General features: G+C 39.1%; 1 protein-coding gene across 2 annotated transcripts in view; it reads left to right on the top strand.

Moving 5' to 3' along the window:
- LOC132405319 (slit homolog 3 protein-like) overlaps window positions 1-27,429 on the top strand; it is a 630,603-nt gene that overhangs the window by 152,648 nt on the left and 450,526 nt on the right. The window contains exon 1 of one of the 2 annotated variants that reach the window (XM_059990027.1): window positions 18,431-18,445. The exons of the other annotated variant lie outside the window; for it this stretch is intronic. The gene's annotated coding sequence lies outside the window, so the exon portion shown is untranslated. Of the gene's footprint in view, window positions 1-18,430; window positions 18,446-27,429 lie in introns of those variants that run through there. 2 annotated transcript variants of the gene reach the window in all.

Raw genomic sequence — 27,429 nt, 5'->3', positions numbered from 1 at the left:
AATTACAAAGTACACTGCAGATGCTGTGGTCAAATCAAGACGTACAAAAAAGCTGGATGAACTCAGCAGGTCGGGCAGCATCCGTTGAAAGGAGCAGTCAACGTTTCAGGTCGAGACCCTTCGTCAGGACTGACCTGAAACATTGACTGCTCCTTTCAACAGATGCTGCCCGACCTGCTGAGTTCATCCAGCTTTTTTGTATGTCACCAATATTAATTCCTTCCCATAATCCAAAAGCAAAATTCTGTAGATGTTAGAAATATGAGATAATTGCAGAAAATCTAGGAATAGCGAGTAGATCACAAAGATTCTGTGAAGTTAGAAATGAAGTTAATATTTTAAAATTAGTGATTTGTCAGGGTAATAATATTTCATGATAAAACCAGAAGGAACTTCGTGCAAATGCATTCGGCATTGATGTTAAGGTTATCTTTAGGTTCCAGTTATTGAATATGTTTGACTGTGAATATCTAGCACCTAGTTTCATTTAAGGGATCCTTAATATTCCATCTGTTTAACTGCACTTCCAAAACCAGAAGTTCCATTAATAAATAGAGGAGACAAGTCCACATGGCATCTTAATGCCAAATTCCTTCTCAAAATGTTGAGTGTGAGAGGAACTTTGGACATTTCACAGTCTGACTAAGCCCATTCTCCTTATTTGCAGAATTGACATAACATGCACACTGACCAGAGCCTGTGTAAGACTCTTTTCTCATTATTTTCATTCCTTCATTAATCATGAGGGTAGCTAATTGAAGTAGACAGATTCCTTCAGCAGGTACAACAAACAGAGCTCTTCTCATTACCAGGATGTAAACAGAAGCCTGCTGTAGTCTCCAGCTTCTGAGAAGGTTCTGGGTTTCCCAAAGTGTGTTTGGTCCAGAGATAAGAATGCCAAAGGCATTCAAGGAAATATCAGTTCTTTTATGTTACTTGTAGGCCGCTGTGCTGCCTTAGCATGAGTCATCATATGTAACATTGTACAGAGAGTAGGGGAAGGCCCATTTTATATTTAGATTTGTTTTGACCGCTTGATTCATTTTGGGGCAAATAAATGCTCTGGCATTGGTGAGGCAATGCTTTTTGGTGGTGAGGAGCTGCTGTGTTTCAGTTTTACCTCATAGAACTTTGCCATTCCAATACAAGGTAGCATTTATAGCCAGCTCCACACAAAACATGACTTGAGGTGTGGCTCATCTACAGCAAAATTGTCCTCGTGGACTGAGACTAACTGCAGTAGTGCAGATAACAAACTGGAGGATTCTTTTATTATTGTCACAATGTGAAACTTGTCTTGCCTGCCGTGCGTACAGACGGCATCATTACAGCGGTACTAACAAGTAAGGGGCTTTACAGATGCTATTCTCCACTTAATATGCCTGCTCTCCCAAGGCTTCCAACCACTTACTAAGGAAAGATGTAACCCTTCCACTAAAACAGCTTACACTTATTGCAAGAAGTTTAGGTTTGTGTTCGGTGCAGCTGGTGGGTTTGCTACATAACAGTAGGAAATTGAATTCAGATTCCTCATTTGTGATCATGATAGAGTATGTAGCTATTCAGATCAAGAAAATAGCTGTGGTCACTGGAGAAGAATTATTGCCCCATGAAAGAGTGATGGACCTACTTCAAGTGATGTGCAATGTGCTAACGTCATTACAGTGTAGTGATACCTACTACCTGCAGGAATATTCACCCATCTTCCTCTGAAGTGTAGGAAAAACACATTCAGAGAGGAACACATTGGATAACCTTTCTGTTTTAAGGAAAAATTCCATGAAGTATTTTTGCCTTGATATAAATCTAAAAGGAATGGAGTGAAGATTGCTTATACCAATGCAATGTCCCTTATTTATGAATTAAGTGACTAACCCAGTCCAATGTATAGAATTGGTGTTTAACTTTATTTTATGTTTTAATGTTGAGTTGCAATATGTTCAATGGAGACAAAGAGACCTTCAAAATCTGAAGGGAAAATACAGTTAAGTTTAGTTGTTAAAACACCTCTGTTTAACAAAAAGCCAACTTTTCAGTTTGCTGAGTGCTGTTGAAATGTGCTATGGAAGCATTATGTTAAAACTAATAAAAAGCCCAGCATGGAGATTTATGAAGTGCTACGTCTCTGACTTTGGTAGTTAACACTCAGATTTTTGAACCCACTGCTCAGCATGATGCCTCTGGACCAGTATGTTTGTGTCTGCTACAGGACTGCTTCAACACTCCCATTATCAACACATAAACCATCTACTTCTGAGAGATAATATTTATCTATGTGGGGATCTCACTTACTGTTGGAATTGGTAAAAGCCTGCTGTGAGTTGGGGCTCAGAAGAATTATATAAAGTTCTGCTGCAGTAAGAAATGGTTGCTTTCTGCAATTGCTAGCTCATTTTAAATTCTAGAATCTTGTGGGTAAAATGGGTATCGTGTTGTTACTATATTCACAGGCAATTCAATCTGCACAACATGTTTCAAGATGTTTTTAAGATATGTAATGAGGTGTTATGCATTTTTTCTTTTCCAGTTCTGATGAGTATTTTATTTGGCTGTAAGGTATATTAAGACCATAAGACATTGGAACAGAATTAGGGTATTTGGCCCATCAAGTTTGCTCTGCTATTTGAGCATGACTGATTATTTACCCAAACTCCTGCCTTCTCTCTGTAGGCTTTGATACCCTCACTAATAAAGGACCTAGCGACCTCTGTTTTAGATCTACTATTGGAAACAGCCCCTTCTCTTCCGTTCTATCAGGGCTTTCAATATTCGATAAGTTTCAATGAGATCCAACCCCCCCACCCTCCCCCAGCAAATATAGGCCCTGAGCCATCAAACGCACATGATACATTAAAACTTTACTTCCCAAAATCATTCTCATAAACCTCCTCTGGACCCTCTCCATTGCTACACGGGATTCCATCACCTGCTTCTCTGACCATTCTCCCAATCTGTCCATATCCTTCTGCAGACTCCCTACTTTTTTAACACTACCTGCTCCTCCACCTATCTTTGTATTATCCACAAATTTAGTTACAAAGCCATCTATTTTGTAATCCATATCATTAACATACAATGTGAAAAGTAACAGACACAACACCGACTCCAGTGGAACACCACCAGTCACCGTCCACTGTAAGTTATCCCTAGTGTGTAGACAAATAGGAGAAATATCATAGAATCTTATGGAGTAGAAATAAATCATTCAATAAAACTCATCTGCACCAACCAATGGCAACATTTTGTATGAATCTGGCCGTCCGGCAGTTGGTTCATGGTTCTCTTTCCTTGAGCGACTCAAGTGCTCATCTAGCTTCTTAAATGTCATCAGTGACTCTTCTTCTAACACTCTTTCAGGCAGAGCATTCCAGTTACTTACCACTTCCTGGGTGAAGAAGGTTCTTCTTAAATCCCCTGGAAATCTCTTCCTCCTTAACCTGAAGCTACATCTTATAGTATTATCTATCTCCCTAATATAGGGCAAGTCTCCTGCTGTCTCCCCCTCATAACTTTGGATACCCAATATATAATCTGGTGAAGTCGATGGGTATGTGAATAAATAAAACTGGATTGCTTAAAATGGGTGGTTGATGGTTAGCACAGAACCCACGAAAGGCACGTTTCCATGGTTTATCTCCTTATTAATGACTAGGTATTACAGGATAATTTAGAACAATATAGCACATTATAGGCCCTTCAGCCTGGGTGTATTTACAGCTAAACATTTCAAAAACTAAATTTTTCTTTTCAGGTTGAAATTTTCTGTCTTTTCTCTGTAAATGGTTACTGTTCAGACGCAGCTTATTAGTTGTAGTCAGGCACCTGGCCGAAGTGACCATTCCTCACAATATCGCTTGGCTCAGTGAACAAATAGTCACTGGCCATTCTTTCTAGGAATTGCCTTGTTTGGACCTGCGTGTTCTCAATGGCATTTGAACATTGATAGGCTAATTGTTACACTTGTACTGATCCTCACCAGCAGGGAGTTTTTTTTAACCATTCTTCTGGTGAATACCCTAGTGGAGAGAGCAGATATTAAGAAGTGCTAAATCTTTTGTTTTCAAGTTTCATGATTGAATATTCCTCAATCCAAAAGTAAATTTGTCATGTGCTGTTGTACACTTGGCAATAAGTGTTTATGTACCACTTATTCATCTTTATAGATTGTTGAGGCTAACGCCTCACAAACTGAGGCATTCTTCTTTATACTTTGATATATAGTGAGCCAGTACAGAGCAGTGTAATAGTTATCCTGATTGTAGTAAGTTAGGGAATACCTGAATATCAAGCTCTTCCCCTATTACTTAGAAGGCAATCAATAATGAATTATTAAATAATTGTTTATGAACTAAGACAATTTCATGAGTAATATCATAATCGCTAATAATACACCCTACAAGATTTAAATTTGCACAGCTGCTTGGATCATTGTTTAAAACAATAGTTTCTGTTGTGGAGTTTGCATGCTCATTCTTTGTCAGTTTGAGATTGCTCCAAGTGCCCCAGCTCCCTCCCACATACCAAAAGAAATGTAAGTAAATTAGCTACTGATTTACCCCTTACTGTAGTTAATGGCAAAATGGATCAAATGGGAGTAGATGAGCATATATGAGTGATAATAGGATAGAAAGAAATAAGAAGTGGGAGAATGGGGATAATAGTATTGTTGCCCCATTAGCTGGAGTTGATCTGATGGTTAAATTTTCCTCCATTTGGCTTATTATAAATATAACATTTCATTGATTATTTCTCATTGACACATCCTTTAAAATCTCCCAGCAACATTGTGCCAGTGACCAACGGTGACATCTTGCAGTCAGTTTACAAAACTACTAGATACTCATCTTCTTCTAAATATAATTCTTCTTCTGAACTGCAATCAATTGCGGCCTATAATTTCCTTTTTAAGAATGTATTTTTGGACTGACTGAATTATCTGGTACTTCTGCGATCTCCTGGGGGATTTGGTGTGGCTAATATTCTCTGCCAATTTCTAATGGCGGAACATAAACCAATGGTCAGCTCCATTATTCTGCATGGATCAAAGCTTTGAGCAATATTCAAACTGTCAAAGATGAGAGTGGAAATAGTTCAGCACCATCTGCCTGCATTTGACTGGTCTCTCTCACTGCTCCCAGCAGACAGAAGGTGTTCTGTTTTCTGCACATTGTGTGTTTGATCGTCTTGTTGTCTGGGGGTTTTCTTTGAACAGGTTTTGTTGTGTTTCTTTGCTTTGTGGCTACCTGCAAGAAACCAAATCTCAAGTTGTATACTGTATACATACTTCATAATAAATGTTCTTTAAACTTTGAAAGAGACAGTGTATTGAGGACTCATAGAGGATGATTCACCCCTTCCATGCACATGTATGCAGAACAGAAAATGATAAACCACAGCAAGTCTTTGCAGAAATCTATCAAACTTAATTCTTTTAACATTGCAGGGACGATGTGCTCCATTACCTGTACATTACATACATGCACTCAGTTGTAGAGATAATGCTACTATCTTGTAAACTGGATGCAAAACTTGCTGCTCAGCCATCAGGAAAATCATTTCCATCAGCTGTCTTCCTCATGCAAAGTAAATATCTGCTATCCTGTATAACTGAAAAGGGACCATTTAAGCTATTTTAAACCATATAGAATAAAACAAATTCTCAAAGGAAATTCTTCCTTGATAATTTTGAAACAACATCTGTTGGATCACTTTAGAAGTAAGTCTGATATAAACTTTGCTACCCTGAGAAGGTGTCAGTGGAGAACAACAATGGACCCTGCACCGTAAGACTTTCTACTTTGTAAATTTACTCAGTAGTTTTTAACTGTTTACAAAATAACATGTTTAATTTGTAACAAGATCGTACTGGGGCAAGTTAGAGTTGAGAGGAGACACAAGAGGAGACTGCAGATGTTGGAGTGCAGATAAAAATACGAGCGGCTGGAAGAACTCAACGGGTCAGGCAATATCTGGAGATGGAAGTGGACAGTTGGTGTTTCACTGTGAAACTCTTTATCTAGAGTGAAAGAATCAAAGGAAGATAGCCAGTGGAATGAGGGCTGGGAATTTTGGTTTGGGTTTTTATCTTGGTCTCATTGTTTCTCAGTGATATCATCTTGGCTGGTCAGCTGTGATGAACTGAATGAAGAGAAGATGTATTGTCCAAGCTTAGTTTCTGTTGAATTATAACGTTCACTTTCATCTCTTTATTGTAAGGAAAGTTCTGCTGAGATTACAGAGAAAGCACTTGGTTCTAGTGGGCTGAGGGCTTGAAGGTGGGTGGAGGAATCATTATGGGGGTTGGGGTTGCATTGAGACTGAAAGTTTAGATTAAAAAATACTAAGAGCATACAGTGACGCAGCTGGTGGTGCTGTGGCCCTGCAGCTCCAGAGCCCAGGTTCAACCTTAGTGGCCTGTCCGGATGTTGCATGGATATTGGAGGTGTGGAGCATGGTGTGTTTGCAGTGAGTCAGGTGGCTTTTGCTGATGCGTTCATTTTATAAGTGCAACGTCAGAGCAAGTTTCTCATTCTGAGCAAATTTTAACCTGTAGGCCCAGTGTTACAACAGCAGATTTATAATTTGCAAGACTTCGTTCCATTCATGGGACCCTCAGGGTTGAATTTAGCATCTGGCATAGGGTTAGTAACCACTTCCCCTGAATGCCTGACGAGCCGTGATTGTGGTGAGGCCCATTCCTGCAGTACTGGGAGCTGGTACTATCCCATCAGCCTCCAAAGAGACTTCCATCTCTGTTCCCTGTGTGCAGGACTCTCACATTCTATCAATCTCTGCAGTCCAGTCTCCAACTTGGGGTGGGGGGAGGGGTTTGTGGGTTGACTACTTACTGGTTGAAAGCTGTTTCCACTGTTGCAGACATAAACAGGGCCCCCTGTGCTTGTTGAGATAAGTTTTAGTTCATAGCGTGCTTAATGTTCAGTACGGTAGCTTTGTATAATTTGGGGTAGCTTAGATGAGCACTTGTTAATCTAGATGCCCAGTTTAGTGTTTCACTGTTCATTTTTGAATAATTTACATGCCCATTTGTAATCCATGTTCTCTGTTTCACTCACTGCATCCTCGAATCCGCTTCCGCATTACAACTCCTCAGGTTGTGGAACTACTTCTGTGCTGTCTGAGGAAATAAGCCTCTCTCCTTTAAGAGATACAGATGGAATTATAATCCATAAGAGAGTCAACGATTATGGTGATCAGCAGAAGAGAGCTGAGGCCAATAAGTTCAGTAATGAGCAGGGACACAGTTGAAGACTATAAGGCCTATTTCAACTATTTCTTATATTTTTCGATCAGCATTGTCTCCCGAAGTTAATGTGCAATGCTGTACACTTATGTGCTGCTTAGTCACTTGAGCCATTGTGTGGAGCGTGGCACAAGACCAAATGGGTATGGTACTATCTTATTGCCTATTCGCAGAGCAATTTAACACTGGCAATTAGCCAGTGTTGAGTTGTGGTCATAAGTAGCACTCCTACAAATATGTTTACAACAGGAAACCTTCACCCACTATTTGACAGTTGATGCCATCACAACTGCATCATACCTAATGCTCTTCCAATGTTGATAAATCCCCACCTTTCCAAAAGAATACTGAATAGTGATCAAGAATGATTGCAGTGGTCAGATAAGGCTAGTTGGAGCACCAGAGCTGTCTAGGTTACATTTGATATATTCGGCAATTCTCCAACTCATTAAGCTAATGAAGAATTCTGCTGTGGACCATTATTGTCGCAGTAAATCAAAGTTGGTTTGATTATCTTGGATTTTAAGGTCAACCGCTACTGCATGACAAACGCTTGATTAATTTCAGCCTATCCTGCCTGCTGTGAAGCTGATAGGATCAGATTGTTGTCTGTTTTTTCACTCCACCCTTTACTTCAAAGGGAAAGTGAAAATGGGCATCTAATCAATCACATCAGTCATCTGGAATGTAGGTTAGATTAAGTGTGCCACCCTCACTCCTTTTGTGAAAGAAATGTTCAAACTGTACCTTTACTAATTAGGCAAACGTAGTTCTGCAGCTATTCTGAAACATGGAATGGCCCTGTCTGAATAAAAAGTGTCCCTTTCCATCGATGATAGCCCATTGCATTCAACCTCACCCCACGCTTTCAAAGCATAATCTTGTCCTTCAGACAAGTAGCCCTCTTGTACAGCTGTCACTGAAGCACAAGCAGGATACACAGTTCTGGAGGAACTCAGTAGGCCAGGCAGCCTGACCTTCTGAGTTCAGTGTTCAGTGTGGGTTGCTTTGGATTCCCAACATCTGCAGGTTTTCTCATCGTCAGGATACACAATTTGCACACACTGCATTATGAAGTACCTTATTATTACTGAATTTGTGATTAAATCTTTTGAACACAGTACTTTACATGGATGTTAAAACTGATGTGCCCACATAATAAATAGGGTGTTATTGGAATTGTTTATTATTGTCGCTGGTAAATGTTGCATTCTTAAAATTAAAATGTAAAGCAGTTCTTCCTTTTTTAATAGGTTGTAGAAGTGTATAATCATATTCCTATCTTGACAGTGTGATGTGGGGTATCTTAATATTTTGTGTATGTAACATTCATACAAAATCCTAAATGCTAACAGAATCATAAACACATCTCATTAGACTCTTTAACTTTGACTAAGAATGAGTCACCAACCATGGCTTAATGGAATAGGTCCAAGATCAATTAATCCGAATCATAAATGTGATCCAAGTGATTGCTTGGTTCTGTAGGGAATATTCCCAAGTGGGTAAGTCTGATGCAGTCAGGTTAATGTTGAGTGGAGTCTCAACAAGCCAGTTATTAGTAAGTAGTATCAATTGTAGACTCATCTTCCATCTGAGCATGTCAATGTCAAATTTTACAATTTAGGTAATTTGCTTTTTCTTTCTGTTTGTATTTGAATGAATTATTTCCTCCTTTTGTCATTTTGGTTCAGTGTTTCTCTTTTCTATCATCTATTAACTGACTAATTTTCTATTAATATCCCACAGTCTTGCTATTAGCAGTACACAATACAGTCAAAAAAGCATAATGGGCTTCTGGTGCTATTTTAATTCATCTAGCCTCACCCCATTAGAGGCATTCTCTTTCTTCAGTCCATTCTTCCCCCAAATTTGAGATTCCTGAAAACAAAGTGAATTTTCCCAGTTTGAAGGGTCTCAGACTGGAATAGTTTAACTATTTCTCATTTCACAGATGCTGCCTGACCTGCTGATTTTTTTCTGCATTTTCTGTTTCAGCATTTGAAGTTTTTTTTTACTAATTGTTATTAATGTAGATTCTGGATATGCATTCTATCAGAAATTCTTGGATTCAGGACTAATCACAGTGTTAAAAACTAGAAGCTGGATGCTAAAGAAGAGGTCAGGGTGTTTCTTTAATATGAATGCATCATTCGGCCAGCAATACCTACATTCTAACTGTGGGAGGCCAATGATAACATACAATTATCTGAGTTCTTCAGGGAAAAGTCCTTGATTCATTGATTTTAAGCAAATCTAGCAGAAAAAGGTTATTGTTACAAAGATAGACTTAAGTATTGTGACTTTTCACTATAATCAAGAGCTAAAGGAGGCTAATGGTTTTGCAAGAGTAAGTTTAGAAATATCATCTCCAAGATGGCAAGCCAGCAACTAGGTGGCACCTTTTCAGGATTATTGACAGAAAGTTGATGAAATAGATCTTTTTTTCTGAACACAAATTCTTACTAGAGGATAGAGGTCCACTGGCAAGAAATTAGAGTGCTGCTTCTCTCATTGCATTGCAATTAAAAATTAATTTAACCCTTTGAGACCATTTCCAAAGCAAATATGTCTTCTGGGAAATTAGAGCGGGAATTCTCTTTTGTGAGAAACTCTTGAGACTCCAGTGAAATTTGCCTTTCAGAAACATGTCAAGGGAAACTGGTCTATGGTGTCCTAGGTTGCCTGTCACTAGGCATTCATCAAGTGTCACTCCAGAAGGTCTCCCAAGTAAGCACTCACCTCCATCCATATATTCTTCCTACTTATTAGTAAAACAACCATTCAGACATCCACACAATACTCCCCAATCTCTGTCAGCCTTAATCTGTGTCCTCTGTGATTCCCACCGTCATCCACCCACCCACCATCTCTAGAAATGCAGCTGCATTTATTCATTGATTCCCTGCACCTATCACTCTCAATGTAAAAAAACTGACTTTGCCCTATACTTCCTTCAATCACCTTAAAGACATGCCCCCTTGTGTTATCCATTTCTACCCTGAGGAAAGGTCTTGGACTATTCACAGACCTAGATCTCATATCATCTTGTACATCTCTAACAAGTCACCTCTCAAACTCCTTCACTCTAAAGAGAAAAGCCCTAGATCACTCAACATATTCTCAATGGAAATGCCCTTTAGTCCAGGCAGCATTCCGCTAATCTCCCCTGTAGCCTCCTTAAGACTTTCACATCTTTCCTATAATAGGGCAACCTGCACTCATCAGAATAATCTAAGTGTGGACTTATCAGGGTTTTATAGAGCTGCAAAATTAGCTCACAGTTTTTGAACTTTATCCTCTGACTAATGAAGGCCAAACCATCATACGGTGTTAGCAATTCTATCAACTTGCACAGCAACTTTGGGGAGTCTATAGATGTGTACCCCAACTCTGTACCTCCACACTACCAAGAACATGCCATTAACTCCGTACTCTGCCTTCAAGTTCAAGCTTCCAAAGTAAATTACTTCACACTTTCCTGCTGAGAACTCCATCTGCCACTTCTTAGCCCTTACTTTCATTCTATTGATGTCTTGTTGCAACCCACCACACTATCTAGAACTCCACCAAACTTCAGCAAACTTACTAACCCACAATGGATAATGACCAAAATAGTTGTATCAAATCCATGGCAATAGAGTGTGTACAATGGAATGCATTGGAATTTTGAGATATTGATCATCTGTGTTTGAAATATATTGAGCTAGCCTCCACAGATTCTCCACCCTGTAGAAAAAGAAATTTTTATGTGCTTCCACTTGGTGTGCAATGCTCTCAATTCAACATTGAGATTAATCACAGAAGTAGTCCTGGGCCAGACATACACAAGGGAATTCTCTGCCCCACATCCATGCTGGTCCTAAAAGAGCAGCCACCTTAATCCTACCTTTTACCATTGGCTTTGTCTGCACTGTGTCTCTGTGACTCTGCCTCTTTACCCATCTTATTAGCCTGCCCTGCTATCTCTAAATATTCCCACTACACTGCTCAACCTCACTATTTAATTTATTTAATATCTTGCCGTTTTTCACATCACCTTGTCTTGTTGCTGCTCCACAAATGTAATACCTCACTTCTTTGGATAAAGCTCCTTTTTCCATTTTTGTATCCAGGTAACCATTCTTCTGCTTCTTTTTAGAGTCTAAAGCTTTCCCTCTCAATGCCAGCCATACACATTAAGAATCATATTTTATTAAGAAAGTACTTAAGAAATTCTGAAATTGCTCTGTATTACATAACAGTTTGTCACTATTTAGATCACAGAAGTTTGTCTGCTGAATGACTAGATTAAAGCAAAGCTTTCTCTTCTTCCATAATAGATCCCTTCTTTCCACCATTTCTTCTCTCCTATCATTTCTTCTCGGCAACAATGGCAAACATCATCCCAGTAACTGCTCTGGTCAGAACCTAATGATAAAATGTGTTCTTTCAACTCCGGTGAGAAGTCTCAGAGTGAAATTCACAGTTACAAGTCACTGGATTAGAAATGTCCAACTTCTATCCTTACATCTGAGAGTTAGAAGACAGACAACCGTATACTCAAATCATGAAGTAGTGAACACGGTCACTAATCCTTGAAGCATTGTTGTGGTTTGACATTTGAAAGCCTACAAAATATACTACATTGGTTTAAACTACAAGGAGCAAAGTCACCACTTTGTCAGCAGTCAATGAAGGAGGGTAGGGAAATGATGATGTGCATACAGACACCAGTCACTGCTGCATTTAAACTCACAGACATTTGCTCTCCCCCTCATTGCCAAGCTCCACATTTCTCCCTTGTTGCTATGGTGCCAGAATTCCACGGTGAAGCACTGACATGGCTGCAGACATAAACAATACCAATTCAGTTTGACTGCATGGATAAATGAATTTAAAGAATTTACTGACAAAGAGATTACAATGCTGTAACAATGATACACAGGTTTGTTAGTAAAATACACTGAAAGAAATGTATGCATCTCAGTTTTGGATGAACAGCCATTCCTCAGACATCTTGCCACTATTCCAGATGTTTTCAATAAAGCACCTGCGAACACAGTCTCACTGATGAGGTATAGTCTTTTAATCCCCACCCCATTTGTGTGCTTAATATCATCTAATTCTTTGGATTCATCAAACCTTGTAAAATGGACTGATGTTCTCCACCAATTGTGACTTTCAGAGCTTTGAGTACTACATATGGTTGACTGCAGATAAGCCAAATCACCTTTCATTCACTTAGGTAGCTGCAGCTACTGATCCAGATATAACACTTGAGTACTAATCCCTGACACAGCCTCTGCAGTCCCTGATTTTATTCCAGGAAAGGTTTGGTTAATAGAATAAATTCTCCACTGCTTCCTTGTCACGTATGGCAAGCATATTAGTCATTTTGTGTTAAATGCCAGGTGTTTCATGCTCTGACAGAGTACTGCATAACCACTGCATTGTTTCTAGAGAAAGGAATTGTTCACCTTTAATGTTTACCTGCAGTTAAGTTAAGCAGCAGTTTTGACAGACTTATTGCCTAGCAATTGCTTGGGTTGAAGGTGCCAATCATGTTAACATGTTGATGCATTCTCCTTTCCCTTTTCACGGTTACGGAAACGTATTTAAGCTCTCCTTCCTTGGTCCCTTGAAATTAACTGACACAGCTGAGGTAGTAAGGTGTCTTTAAGCCCACTGGTAGAACTTCAGTGCAGCTCCTTTGGTTTTGTCTCTGCCAAGGTCTGTCCAGTAGTCAACCCTTCCTAGTTTTGAGTTTCAAGCTTAATTTTTGTAAGTATACTGTTGCCGACATGAAAGGTATACTCTTAATAACTTCATCTGGAATATGATCTCAGTTTTTTACTCTCTACAAACACTATTTGATCCATTGACATTATCAATCTTTGGTTTCAGCAGCTTTGATCCACATTTTTTCATATTTCATTTGTGCCTCAATTTTTCCTTGCTCCAAGTGCCTCGCTTTTCCATCGAACTGATAGTTTTGCATTACTGCTATAGCTCTGTCCTCGCTTTGTCAGAGATGCTCAATTTGTCCTTTCCTCCCACTCTGCCATATAATATTAACTTGCTCTTACTGAAATAAAAGCAGAAAATGCTGCAAACGCTCAGCAGGTAAGTTAGTATCTCTGGGAAGGAAACCAGTATTAATGTTTCAGGCTGAGGCCCCCTACAACAGAATTTGTTTTCTTACTTTCCCAGTTCTGATGAAGGGTCTTCAACCCAAAGTGTTAGCCCGTTGCCTGACCTGTCTTTACGACAACTTAGTTCTTTATTTCAAATACCCAGCATCTACAATCAAGGCTTAAAGAAGTTCTTGAACACCTTTCTGTAGAGATCTGCAATGAAGTGTGTATTATAAAAATGCTTTTACTCTGAGATATTTATAAGTCAGATTATAGCAGAGAGATAAAACTGCAACAAATCATGAATTATCAGGGTATTCTGCACATCAGTGATTTTCCATCTTTGCTTTTATAGTTGTCTCCATCCATCTCCTAAGGAAAACAGCTATTGTGCAGTATCATCATTCCACAGGCACTTTTAATGGTTACTAATAATTTAGCCTAAAATAGATCTGCACAATCTACTTTATGCCTGGTACTTTAATTACACTTCCAGTCCATTATTGATTCTATAAAATCTGCTCAGTCAAAAATGATGTGTTGCAGGGCAAATCAGCCTTAAAATGGCTTCTTTTGGCCCACAATATAAAATTTAAAGCTTCGATTTTATCATCCACAAAATGAGTTTTCTCACTTGAGTGAGACTCACTGGTTATGGAATCCACTGCAGGTGATTGTAAACCAAATTCAGTTTAAAAGCAAAATTGTGAATTTATAAATGTTTTACAGCTGCACCGGGAACAGATTTGTTCAGGCCAGTCAACTGGATACTCATATCTGCATGCTTCAACAATTTATAATGTGATAAATAATAGAACCCATAAACAAGCTGATGTATTTCAATTCACAAATGGTAATCAAACTTTTGTTTAATGAAATAGCTTGATATTTTAAAAGTGAAGAACATATCTTGCCCTCAATATTTGGATGCTATAAAAAAAACAGCAAAAAAAGAAAGGTTTGTATTTCTACAGTACAACAAACCTTTCATATTTTTCCCAAATCCCAGAGGATTTCAAATCAAAACCAAAAATTACAATATCATTGTAGTTACCTTTGATGGTGTCCAAAATGCAGAGGGAAGTCAGATACATGTTTAACACAACAAACAATCTGTTGAGATAACTCAACAGGTTGTGCAGCATCTAATCAGAGGGTTGGCAAAGGAGTTGTCCACATTTTGGGTGGAAACATTGCATCAGGGTTGGCTGTGGACAAAGAAGACAGCCAGAATAAAGAGAAATAGTGAGAGTTGTGAGTCAGAGATCAGTGGATAATTGGTGGACCAAGGATGACTGTTGGATGACAAATAGATGGAGATAAGTTGGGAAGAGTGGAGTTGGAGGAAGAGGCAGGTGGATGATAGGTAGAGGCAACCAAAAAAAAAAAGCATATGGAGCCATAGGGATGGGGATGCAGATAGAGGCTGCAGCTGGAGGGCAATAAGTGAGAACAGTATGTTATAAACTGATAAGTAAGGAAAATGATGGAAACCATTAGTGGAGAGAAGGGCAGATGAATCCAAATAGGGGAAGGAGTATCCAGTAAATGTGTGGGTAGCAGTTTGATGTAACTGGGAGGGGTGATTAAAATAGGTGAGGGGTGCTATGGGAAAACGAAAAAGAAATCAGAGGAATGGAGGTGAATTGAAAAGGGTAAGGGAGAGGAAGGGGGAAGGGAAGGAGAAAAAAATAGAAGGGAGTGGAGAAAACCACAGAGGTAAGTATTACCTAAAATTAGAGAAGCTAATGTCCATACCAAAAGTTATAGGTCACCTGAGCAGAATATGAGGTGTCGTTCCTCTAATTTGTATTAGTCCTCTCTGTGGCAGTAGAAAGCTGAGGATGAGGTTGAGCAACTCGGTTTAATTTGCCCACCTCCACCTATCATCCACTTACTTCTGCCTGCTAACTCCACCACATCTGCCCAACAACCTACACCCAGCCTCGGCCCACTGACCCCTTTCATATCTCTGCCCCCTCTCCTCTATACACTTGATATCTTTTCTTTCCACCCTCAGTCCCGATGCAGGGACTTAACCCAAAGCACTAACAATTCCTTTCTCCCCAAAATTGCTGCTGGACCTGCTGAATTCCTCTTGATTTCTGCTCCACATTTCAGCACTTGCAGTCTCTTGTATCTCTGTGGAAACATGTTCACTTCAACTATTTTGGTGTGTTGGTTATAGGATAAGTATAAGGTTGATATTAACTATAAAGTGTAGTTTATTCAGTTTGGGAGAGGGGATAAGTCTTAAAATATTCTTCCCCACCTTCTCTGTAAAATTAAATTCTGCCATTAAATAATTGGTGATCAGATGGTAATTTCCCTGATCTTCCAGATAAGTTCTCAAACAAGTCCGAATTCCTTGGTTCTTCTGTTATAGTTATGATTATACTGTCTGGTATTAGCAGAGGATCCAAAATTTGTAGCAATAAGCCAAAACACACAGTACTAACCTGAGAATGTCCTTCGAAGCTAATCAGTAAGCTTCAAGACCTTGTTCTCAATACCTCCTTGTGCAATTAGCTCCTCCATTTCCTCACTTGCAAACTCCAGTCAATTCAGAATGGCAACAATATCTCATCCACAGTCTCCATCAGCACAGATGCACCACAAGGCTAAGTGCTTAGCTCTCTGCTCTACTTGCTTTATGCTTATGACTGTGTTGCTAGGCACAGCTCCAGTGCCATATTCACATTTGCTGATGACTCCACTGTTGTAGGCTGAATCAAAGGTGGTGATGAATCAGCATAGATCAGGGAGACTGAAAATCAACAACAACCTCTTGCTCAGTCAGCAAGATCACGGAGCTATTTATTGACTTCAAGAGGAGGAAACCAGAAGTACATGAGTCAGTCCTCATCGGGGATCAGAGGAGGAGAGGGTTGGCAACTTTAAATTCCTTGGTGTTATCATTTTAGAGGGCCTGTAAGTACAATTATGAGGAAAGCATGGAAGCATCTCAACTTCCTTAGGAGTTTATGAAGATTTGACCTGACATCTAAAACTCTGACAAATTTCTATAGATGCTAATTGACTGATTTCATCACAACCTGGTATGGAAACACCAATGACCTTGAACTGAAAATCTTACAAAAAATAGTGCATATGGTACAGTCCATCACGGGTAAAATACTCAGGTTAATGTTCTACAAGAACTTTGAGTTTTCTTGTAGAAAGAGTGATAGAAATTTCATTTTGTCCTCTATTACTATACCCCCAGTTCCTGTTTGATCATTCCTTTAAATTGTCTTGCAGCTGATCTTCACAATGCACATTTGGTGAAAAACTTGATCCAGTGAAATTGGTTTCTGGTAGAGAAGGGACAGAACAAGGTGATGATCCATATTTCTAACATTGTAATCAGAACCTTTCCCTTAAAATGTCAAACAGGGCTGTGGTGGGGTGAAATGTGTAAATGGAGAGGATTGAAAAGGAAACAGCCACGTGTTTTACGTGCCCACTTTGGTTATATGGTGGGCTACTATTGTGCTGTGTGTCAAGGGTTAATTTCACTCCAAGGAATTTAAATTTCAGGACCCACAAAAATGGTATTCACATTCTCCTTCAGGCTTGTTGCATCACTGTGGTATCTAGTAAGCTTCTTAAAAAAGAATGCTCCCTTTCCCGTAACTCTTTATTCTGCTTGCCGTGTTATCTTTGTGCTGTGTGACCTAATGCTCAGTCTTTTCACAAGTATGTGTGCCCATCTGTATAGGCCAGGGCACAGGGTTAGTGAGCATCTTCTTTTATTTTGTCATCCATGTTCAATTGTTTGAGCATTGCATTACTAATTGTCTTAGATTTGCATTAATAATGGAGAATATCTAATCTACAGTTCACTGATGACTAGACTGAAGAGGTAACCCTGCTGTGGAACATCAACAGGAATGGAAAACAAATGTTTACTCTAACTAGGAGAGCTCAGTTCCCATGGAGAACGTTATTTACTGACATTACGGCTTCCCTTTCCCTTCTGTGGGGGAGAGCAAATGTTAACGCTCTGTTGTGATTAATCTGGAGGCCTGTTGACTTCTAACAGTAGAAGCTAGTTTCATGGTGAACTCAGGTGGGACGTGATAACGCATGTCTTTTTGTATCTGTTTCTTCTATCAGTAGTTGATGGGTTAATTGGGTATTGTAAATTGTCTCCCGTGATTGGGCTAGGATTAAATCAGGGGATTGCTGGGGCAGTACAGCTCAAAGGGTCGAAGGGCCTACTGTAAATAAAAAATGGGTGCTGTTTCAAGTTTTCTTGATTTAACCAAAGCATGATGTGTCTAACCAGGAAAGGCACAATGCCTTTTTCTGTCTTTTCTTTGCTAAATTTTTGCTGGTGTTCCTTGCAGACAGCATTGATATTTATTAGTGCTGTATTTAGCTTCAGTTAGAGAAGGTATGGATTGGAATTCAATTAAATTCATTAAACCCCAGTAATCCCTTCTGTTTACGGCTGTGGGTAAAATCGGTCTTTTTAACCATGTAACTGCTTTGCTGTAGTGCATGTATTTTTACTTCTGTAAATATTTCAAGGAGCTCTCACAGATGAATGTAATCATTGTTAACTCTACATGTACCACAGAGTTTATGAATCTGAATCTTTTTTTTTTGCTCTTGTAACGTCACTACAAACGTTTTTTTTGTCCTGGTTGTAAAATCGGGATCAGGGAAAGGTGGTGGGAATCTGGAGGGGTAGTGCAAGGGTAAAATTCAGCTTTCAACAGAGATGTGAGACAGGAGAGCACAGATCTGCTGGCTGTTATACACCTCATCTTACCTTTCGTTCCATTTGCATGTGGATGATTGGGTGTTAGCGGTTTAGAAAGAAGATTGCAAGAATGTGGAAAAAAAAGAGGAACGGGCAGAAAACCTTTTAGCTTGCTCTGTTATCTAATAAGGTGGTTGGTGTTCTATCTAAACAATAACTTTTGCATAATTTTCATCCTTCTTACTTAGCGCCCAAAAGCATACAATGCTGGAATCTGGAGCAAAATAAATGTGCTACTGGAGGAACTCAGAGGTGCAGGCAATGTCTGCAGAGGGAAGTGGATCGTCAACATTTCAAGTCAAGACTCTTCTCTCAGACGATGAAGCTTAACTCGAATGGTCACTGTCCATTTCCTTCACAAATGCTACCTGAACCACTGAGTTCTTCCAACACCTCATTAATTTTAATCCATCAGTTTCCATCTCAATAAGCTGAGTAATTGGAAAAAAAGAATTCCTACTGGATTTATTCTGAGACTATAAATTTCATTGGCTTTATCATGGGTTATTGGGAAAAGTGATTTGAATTCTGGCTTTCTGAAGAACTGTCTAACCTGACAAGCTCATGAGATGGAAATCTGTCCCTGCTGATGTCCCCAAACTGAACTAGTTTAGCCCACTTCCTCTCAAGACAAATTGGCAGTGTGCCAAATGTAGTAAACTGGACTGCAGTTAGCAGTTTCACTCAGAAGTTGTGAAGATGGTTGATGTGGTTAATGAAATGAGCTCTCTATCTAAATTCCACCAAACAACTGTATACTTCAACTGCTCTTGAATCTATTCATTAGTGCATAAATCTGGTTAGGCTACATAAGACTGTACAAATATAGCAGATAAAAATACTAAAATTAATGAAAAAGAGAGTGTAAGGGGTTAATAAAATGAAGATAGCTGTATTATTACAACAAATTATCCATCATCAAAGTTGTTAGTTATTATCAAATTCTTGCCTTTGTCTTGTAATTCTGACTATTGCCTCATTAAGGGTTATTAATTATTTGATTTGCGATGTTAAGACCTGAGCTTTCCTGTTCCTACATTTGGTTTCAAAACTGGGAGACAAAGGAGGGATAAAATGGACCCCTAAAAAAAAAACAGTCAAATTTGGAGAAAACAAGTGAAAAGAAAAAAAAGTTTGAAATAAAAGTCATAAAGTGCAAGTTAAAAAAAAACTAAGGCAAGTCAAAGCATAATTGTGGTAATTTTAGTTTTAAATACTTGTGTAAAACAAGTTCTGGCAAACCAGCAGTCAGCTTTAATTTTCGATTCATCATTGAATAAAGTCAACATTGTGCCTAGCTAACTTAAACAACAACCCGGAATTATTTTCAGAGGCCAATCTGTGGAACTGCACAAAACATTGGACGTTTTAACATTCAAGATGGTTTAAACATTGAAAACACAACCTATTCATCTATGTTTTTAAGAATAGAGAACTGGCCAACCCTGAGCCTTAAAGTTATTGTTCATTTTATATAATCATTAAATATGGCTCTTAAAAAAACTGCTAGAGGAAATCAATGGGTTAGGCAACATCTGTGGAGGCAGGGTCCAAACCTGAAACATCAATCATCCCTTTACTTCCACAGCATTTCCCTCTTCCTATATCTGCATAAAATATGGCTGATGCTCATTGTTATCGCAAAACAAGGAAAAGGAACACTCCATGTGTGATAAGGAAAATCACATGGGGGAAGAAAACCTCGATTTACAAGATTAGCCACAATAAATATTGTGAATAAGCACTATGATCACGCTAAGCTCACACAAGTTGAAGTTCACAGAACTGTCTGCGACCATTCTACTTTGATACATGTTTAATAGGGAGATTTTTTTGGAAATCAGATTCAAAATGAAGCTTGAAAGATAGCTTTAGAACCTTGAAGAGGTTCAGTAGGATGGATTGGTTAAAATTATTTTCAATTTGAGATGAGATTAAAAGGATGGTAATATGAAACATGCCATCAAATAGAAATTTAGGAAGAATTTCTTCAGAGATAGTGATGGGGAAAGTTGATTGATTTGCTGACTACGATGGTTAAGGTGGGAAGTGGGTTCAGAAAGATAGGTGGGTGACATAGCAAGAGGTACAGAAGAAAGCAGAGAGATGAGAGAGGGAGGTTCGGGGGACATGGGGGTGAGATTGTACCAGGTAGAGAAGCAGCTGAAGCAGAAGAGGAGGATGTCTAGTGGGACCGTGGTGTGGGGTGAGTACAAAGGGGGATATAAAGGGACGCAGTGGTAGTGCAGAAGCAAATGGGAGACAAAGGGCAGAATGGATGGTGAAGTGGTGTAAGAGGAGGTGTAGAGGGCCATGAGGAAATGTAGGCAAAGGACTGGAAGAACTTGAAAGATTACAGAGGGATACAAGACTAATTAGAGGGAGTGTCGAGGAATTTATATGTGGAATAGAGGGTGAAACTGTGGCACATGGAAAACAGGACAATTATGGAGGGGCGCCAAGTAAGTTATAAAGGGCCTGGGCAAAGTAGTGGGAGGTACAGAAGGGGTTATGGGACAGCATAGAGAAAAATGTGTAAATGGTTTAGTAGGATGTAGGGTGGGGTACAGATGTAAGTACTGTAAAAAATATGGAGGTTGTGGGGGGTATAGAGGGACATGGGGTGGAGTACAGGGGAATGTTGCAGCAGTATAGATGGACAGGCATGTGGTTTGTGGGAACACAGCAGCAGGTTAGAGGGACGTTGGGGTGGTTTACAGGTAATGGGGGATACCTGAACAGTACTGGGCAATATCATGATCTATGCAGAGCCATATCAGGCAGTATATTTAATTTTGTGAAATGGAAGTCAGACTGGTAGGAGTCTGATTTCCTGTTGGGAACTTTAGAACCTTCCAAGTTAAGTTAAAATTACAGGCAAGTGTATACCACACTGGCAAGTTGTAAAGAGTTTCCTTCAATGTTCTGTTCTGTGACTCTCACACGAACTATAAAAGAAAATTCAATAAATGCTAATGTAAGATGAACAGGCAACCACCCGACCTTAATGCCTCATCTGACCTTTGCAGAGTATTGATACCAATAAATAGAACATCCACAGTATGTAAGGAATGTCTGACTTTTATTTTTACTATTTGTGGAAGCCACATGAAACAACTAAAGTGTTGGGATTGACCATTGCTTATACGTATTATCAGTTCTTTACCGGAACCCTTGCCCAACCAATATGCACACTTATTTAATAAAGTCCAATAGAAACCTCCACAGGAATTGCCCACATGGCTTCTGTGTAAAAATTTGTACCCACTTCATGAGGTCCTCTGGATTTCCGCTACTTAGGATTCCATTTAAACGTGGTGAAATGAGCAACTTCACGGTCAATTTTGATCCTGACAAACTAGTAGAAATTCAAAGACCTGTGGAATTTTCAGTTTCAACATTTTTCACTCTCTGCACGAGTTGTCTGGGTAATGCACCAACAATGATTACTTTAAACGCACCTGAAGCTAGTTCAAGAAATGCTTGAAAAAAATCATTAACCCAGTTTGTGGTCTAACAAATGAATAGAAGCTGAACTTTGACAGGTGCTCACTTAAGTAGGTGGCAGTGCCTAATGTGATCATTTAATGCCATTCTGTATCAGGCCCCAGAGAGAAATGGCTGTGACCTCCCTGACCTTTCCAGTTTTACAAACTAGCTGAGCATTTCTCTGTATGAACTCTGTGAGTTCCTTAGGAGTCTTTGCTTGTTCTGACAAGAAATTGAACATCTGAGAGACTGGTGCAAAATGTGGGTCCAGCTGAGTAAAGTGGAGATGATTATGGCCAACTGAACCAAAATTAATTCATTCCTCCTCAAATATTAACTGTATCTGTGATATCAACTATCTTCCACTCTTCTGCTTCTTTGATAACTATGTGCTCACCTATTATACTTAAACATTTGAAATGCACCCAGTCAAAGAGGTCGGAAGGTCTACCTCGTTCAAAGTAGTGCTCAGTAAGCTGGGTTTCCCAGTATCATTTCCACCCCAGAAGCAAATGGAACACACCTATACTTTCTTCTACAAATTTAAACAGTTATTAATCATTTCATTCAGCAGTCTAATGTCCCAAAAAGCTGGAAACATTTGAATCATTGGTGGTGTTGGTATAACTTGGGGTCAATATTGACAAATTGCTTTTAAGTGTCAGGCTTACATTGGCTTTCGATATATCAGATAATTCTAGTTATGTTACTGGGTTGTCCATCAACAGCACACTGAGATATCAACCTTGCCAGTAAAGATCTCCTTAAAAATGGTAATCATTTTCAGATTCTACTTTTGAGGAACTCAGGACAATCTTGTCTCAAATACATAGAACTACTGGGAGATCCAGAACAATTTGGTTGTACAGTTATCCTCAGAGAAAAAGTAAAATGCCAAGAAATAAGGCGGGCTGTGCTTGCAATCACTCAGTTTAAAGTAGGGAACCTTAAATGGTCTATTTACCACCACATAATTATATAACTGTACATAATCACTTATTTTCTGTACAGAAGATGTAATGTACAGAAGGCAGCGTATAATCTCAGTGTATAATGTAACGAAACGGGGACGGCATGTCTTCCAACCATACAATTCAGTAAATGAAACCTAGAATACTTGGCTTCAATCAGTGCAGTTGAATACAGGAAACTGAGGTTGACCTGGCTTCTAGCCAAGAAGGCTAATGTGTAAAACCTACAGTAGAGTAGCATGGCCTGTTCAGGACAATGTTTCAAAATATTAAATCATACAGAATCTTTTAAAGTATTTAAATGAAATATATCATAATTGTTATGATTTCTAACATTATGGACGAAGAGTGTTCAAGAGTGTAAATTACATGGATTATTCAAGTTGGATTTAAACAAATAAGATTTTGTGTTTGAAAATTTAAAAAGTTAGCAGATACTGGCAATCTAAAGTGAAAACGTTAAATGCCGGAAACACTTAGCAGATCTGGTTGAATGTGCAATTAATGTTTCAGGTTGAAGATTCTGTGCCAGAACTTCAGTGGTTTCTATCCTTGTGCAAAAATAAGATGAAGATTACAGCAAGGATTCATATTAGATGTTTCAGTGTTATAGTGTTAAAACTACAGTGAGCATATTGCTCGTTGTTACCGACACTTCTTTCTGTGAAGGTCACGAAGAGGGTACAACAAATATTCATACTAGAATCAAGAAATTTTGTTACAAAGGCAAGCTAAATTTTAAGGGATTGGTGGAGACAAATGTAGATGATATCTTGATGTTTGGCACCCACTCAAACCTGTTTCTCTGATATATGACAATGACTCATTAAGAACATTAAGAGTTAAGATAGACTAGGCTATCTAGCCCTTCGAGAATTTCAATAAGATCACAACTGATCTACATCAGCACCATTTCCCTGCATTATTTCCATAAGACATGATCTCAACATCCCATCTCAATCAATAAGTGTTTTGAACGAACACAAACGATAGACCCTCAACAGCCTTGCAAGGTAGAGAATTCCAAAAGTTCATCATCTGCATCTCAGTCTAAATTTTCAAAGTCTGCTTCTTTGTCATAAACTTCTCAGTGTGGAAAACATCCTCCTTGCATCTAACCTGCGAAGTCCTTTCAAAAGTGGAGTGCCTCTCAATTGCTTCAACCGTCCCATGGTTGTTGATCTGGAGAATACTGTCTTTTTATCCCGTTTAGTTATCGGCATTTCAGCCAGGTGGTGGAACTTTTAAAACACTTGTTCTTCAATTCTGAATTCATAGAGCTGAGAATTCTTTCACACAGCAATTGTTTTTTTGAAATTCTGTGGGTGTTAATCAGGACATAGTTTGGATTGGGACTCCAGGTTTTCACATTAATGCAAACTTTCACTCAATGTGTAGGATTGAAATGGATTGCTGCCTGTACACTTGAAGCATGCAGACTATTTGACTGCAATGTCAGTCATAATAAAATGCTAATTTTGCACTTGCCCTGTTAAATTGGGTTGTATACATGCATATATCCAATGCACAGTATGTGCCATGCACAGGAAATTAGGTCGGAACTGCAGACAAAAACCTGTGCTTTTTAAAAGGAACATTAATGATTCGCAGATTCATTGTGGATTGACTTGAGGCTGACCTTGCGGCCCTCTAGGGGCTGCACTTTGTTGCTCCTGGGGTTATAGATAATTTTTTTTTGCCTATTGAGGTATTGGTTGTTACATATTTTTATGTAATATGGATACTTTAAAAATGGTCACGTTCAGAACTAAATGCAGGAAGAATGTCAGAGTCATGACTTTTTTATTTGCAGGGACTTGGCGTACAGGATTAAAAGTGTTTTGGCTAGGATGTTTTCAGGAGCAACGGTTCAATTTCTACATGCAAGAACAAAAGCAACAAAGTAGCCAAAGGCTAAGACTTGTAAAACCAAAGGTTGATAAAACCTTAGAGTTGCTTGTGATAGTGAAATTCAGAAAAACAGCAAGCTTGTTAATCTTCACGTTTCCAGATGTGGGCAGCTGATGTGTGCCGCATGGATAGCTCAGTCCACACTTGCAGCTTCATACGGACTTCCCGTTCAAGGAGAGCGTCGATGACTCTCATTGTCCTGCAGTGGAGAGCAGTGGGCAGAAGAGCTTTGCCAACTATCCAGGCATTGCAAAAATTTGGAATTGTGATGGGAATGACACATTTCCACTGTGCCACTCAACCCTGCCGGTCTAATGAACTCATCAAAACAAAGGCAACCAGTTTCCCTCAACATTCGCTATTCTGCAGGAGGTTGTGGTAGAACAAATGACCCTCCGGAAAACCCTGGCGATTCTGGACAATGTTTCTCATGCCACCTTGGCTGAGCAGAGCAGCAGTTTTAGTAATAGATGAAGACATCTGCGTTGCACCAAAGCACACTATATGAGGTTATTCTTACCCTCAGCCGTGTTGCCGCATGGCCAAGTGGTTAAGGTGTTTGTCTAGTTATCTGTAGGTCAACGTTTCAGGCTAGTTTGAGCCTTGGTTGAGGCTGCGTGTTTGTGAACTTGAGCAAGGCGCTTAATCACCCATTGCTTTGTGATTACACTGGCCCCAAGCTGTATGGGTCCTAATGGGTCCTTCGGATAACATTGGTGATGTGGAGAGGAAAGACTTGCAGCTTGGGGAGCTGCTGGTCTTCCATAACTTTGGAACTCTGGAAACTTTCCAAGGTGCAAATCCAGAGACTAACAGAGGTCTAACTGAGACTAACAGAGGTCTACACATACTACACCCTCAGCCATCAGGCTCTATGAGGCAAGCAAGCCGTGGAAGTGATCTTGTCATCTTTGACTTATAAATCTTGTATATTTTATCTTTTATTTTTTATTCTTTCTTAATTCTCTTCTAATACTTGTATGTCTGTGCACTTGTAATGCTACTGTGGCACTGTTGTTTCCTTTGGGATCAATAAGGTATCTATCTATCTATTACTAAAGTGCATTCCCACACCATTAATACTCTACATAGAGAAAACATAGACCTATGAAGACATTAAAAACACATTGGACACTATGTTTCCACAGTGTGCAACTCCCATTTCACAAAGTCTCTACCAAATCATTTAGCAGAAATTAGGGATGTTCTTTACTTACCTGGTGGACACAAAGTAAATGATGAAACTATAACTCATTCAGGGAAAATGTTCCCAGCATTGCCACTTATATTTTTATATTTTTCATTGAGAACTGTCCTTCTGTCCGATATCTTCTCAATTGTCTATCTGCAATTGTTCTTAAATGAGTGTTTGGTGGAGAGTGGGGTAGATTGGCAGAGATGGATGCTCAATAAAGCTATGGCACAAGGAGCAATATGAGGGGTAAATGGAAGATGTGATGGTGTTGGCACATTCACTGACCTTGAGCTTGTAAGTGAGATGATTACACTTCTTTCAACATTGAGACCACATCCTAATCAAATTCATCAGCACATTCTTCTCTCTAGTAGTCTCCTTCTGTTGATCATCAAAATAAAAACCTGCAGATGCTGGAAATCTAAAACAAAAACAGAAGATGCTGGGTTTATTCAGCACTTGTGGGAAGAGAAACATTGTCAACGTTTCAGGTTGTGAACTCCTCATCTGAACTGTCAAGGCAGCAAAAGCTTGTAAAGCTTCAGGGTAGGTGGATTGGGAGGGAGGAGCTCCCTTTGATAGGATAAAACCTGGATGACCATGGGCATAAGCTGTAGACCAGGTTGTCTGGTCAATGAGTGAATGGGAGCAGTAAGATCATGGGCAAAATATCAGGAATTATGAAATGCAGTGCATGAGGGCAAGACCAGCAGAATTCTCTTCCCACAGCTGCAGCCTGATTGCTAAGTGTTTGTGCCATATTATGTTTTTGCTTTACACTTCTTCTTGTTTCATCCTTATTTATGAAATGAAAAGCTCAAACTAGGCTTTTAGTAGTATCCTTTATCAGGACTTCTCACAAATTCCCGGTGGTTAAAGGAGGTGGTTGTTCTCTTGTTGGTTTTGTCATTCTCATGAGAAGTTCTCTTCAAGTCATACAGTTCCATCACTTGCTGTAGTTACAGAGCACACTGAGAGCAGCATGATCTTAATTACCACTCGTGCTGAAATTACTCACAGAGGGAAAGCAAAATGCAGTGTGATGGATTCTACTTAGATTTACTAATTGATGAGTTTGGCAGGACATCCTTGAACAAACTGACAAGGGCCATCTGTACATTAACAGTTTTGTTTTCCCTGAACAAATTTCGATCATGCTGTTGGGTAGCCCAATACATTCAACAATACCTTTCGTCATAAAATATGATTTTAATAAGTGAGTAATTTAATCTAGTAATTTTTAATTACTCACTACTATTATATAGTTGTCTACGTAACTTAATGATTACAGTTTGTGTGTGGGGTCCTGGACCAACATGAATAATTTCACACATCTCAACTTTGAACTGATTTCACAACCTATGGACTCACATCCAAGGACTCTACAACTCGTGTTATTTATTTATTTTATTTGAAGTGATTGTCTTCTTTTGCACATTGGTTATTTGTCAGTCTTTGTTTTTTCACTGACTCCGTTATATTTCTTAGTTCTACTGTGAAAATGAGTCTCAGGGTGGTTTATGTGACATACAGTATACGTACTTTGATAGTAAGTTTACTTTGAAGTTTAATCTGTCTTTCTCATTGTGCTAAGGAACTTTTATATATCCTACCTTCAGAACCGAGTGATGTGACATAAAAATCAATTCCTAAAAATCCTGGCTTTGCATACAGCTGTGAAAGAATGTCAGAGAGTTTATTAAGGTGTAAAAATT

Source organism: Hypanus sabinus, chromosome 15 (assembly GCF_030144855.1).
Source record: "Hypanus sabinus isolate sHypSab1 chromosome 15, sHypSab1.hap1, whole genome shotgun sequence".
Lineage (NCBI taxonomy): Eukaryota > Metazoa > Chordata > Chondrichthyes > Myliobatiformes > Dasyatidae > Hypanus > Hypanus sabinus.
The sequence above is the reverse complement of the archived record's forward strand: the minus strand, read 5'-3'. Positions and strand labels throughout refer to the sequence as shown.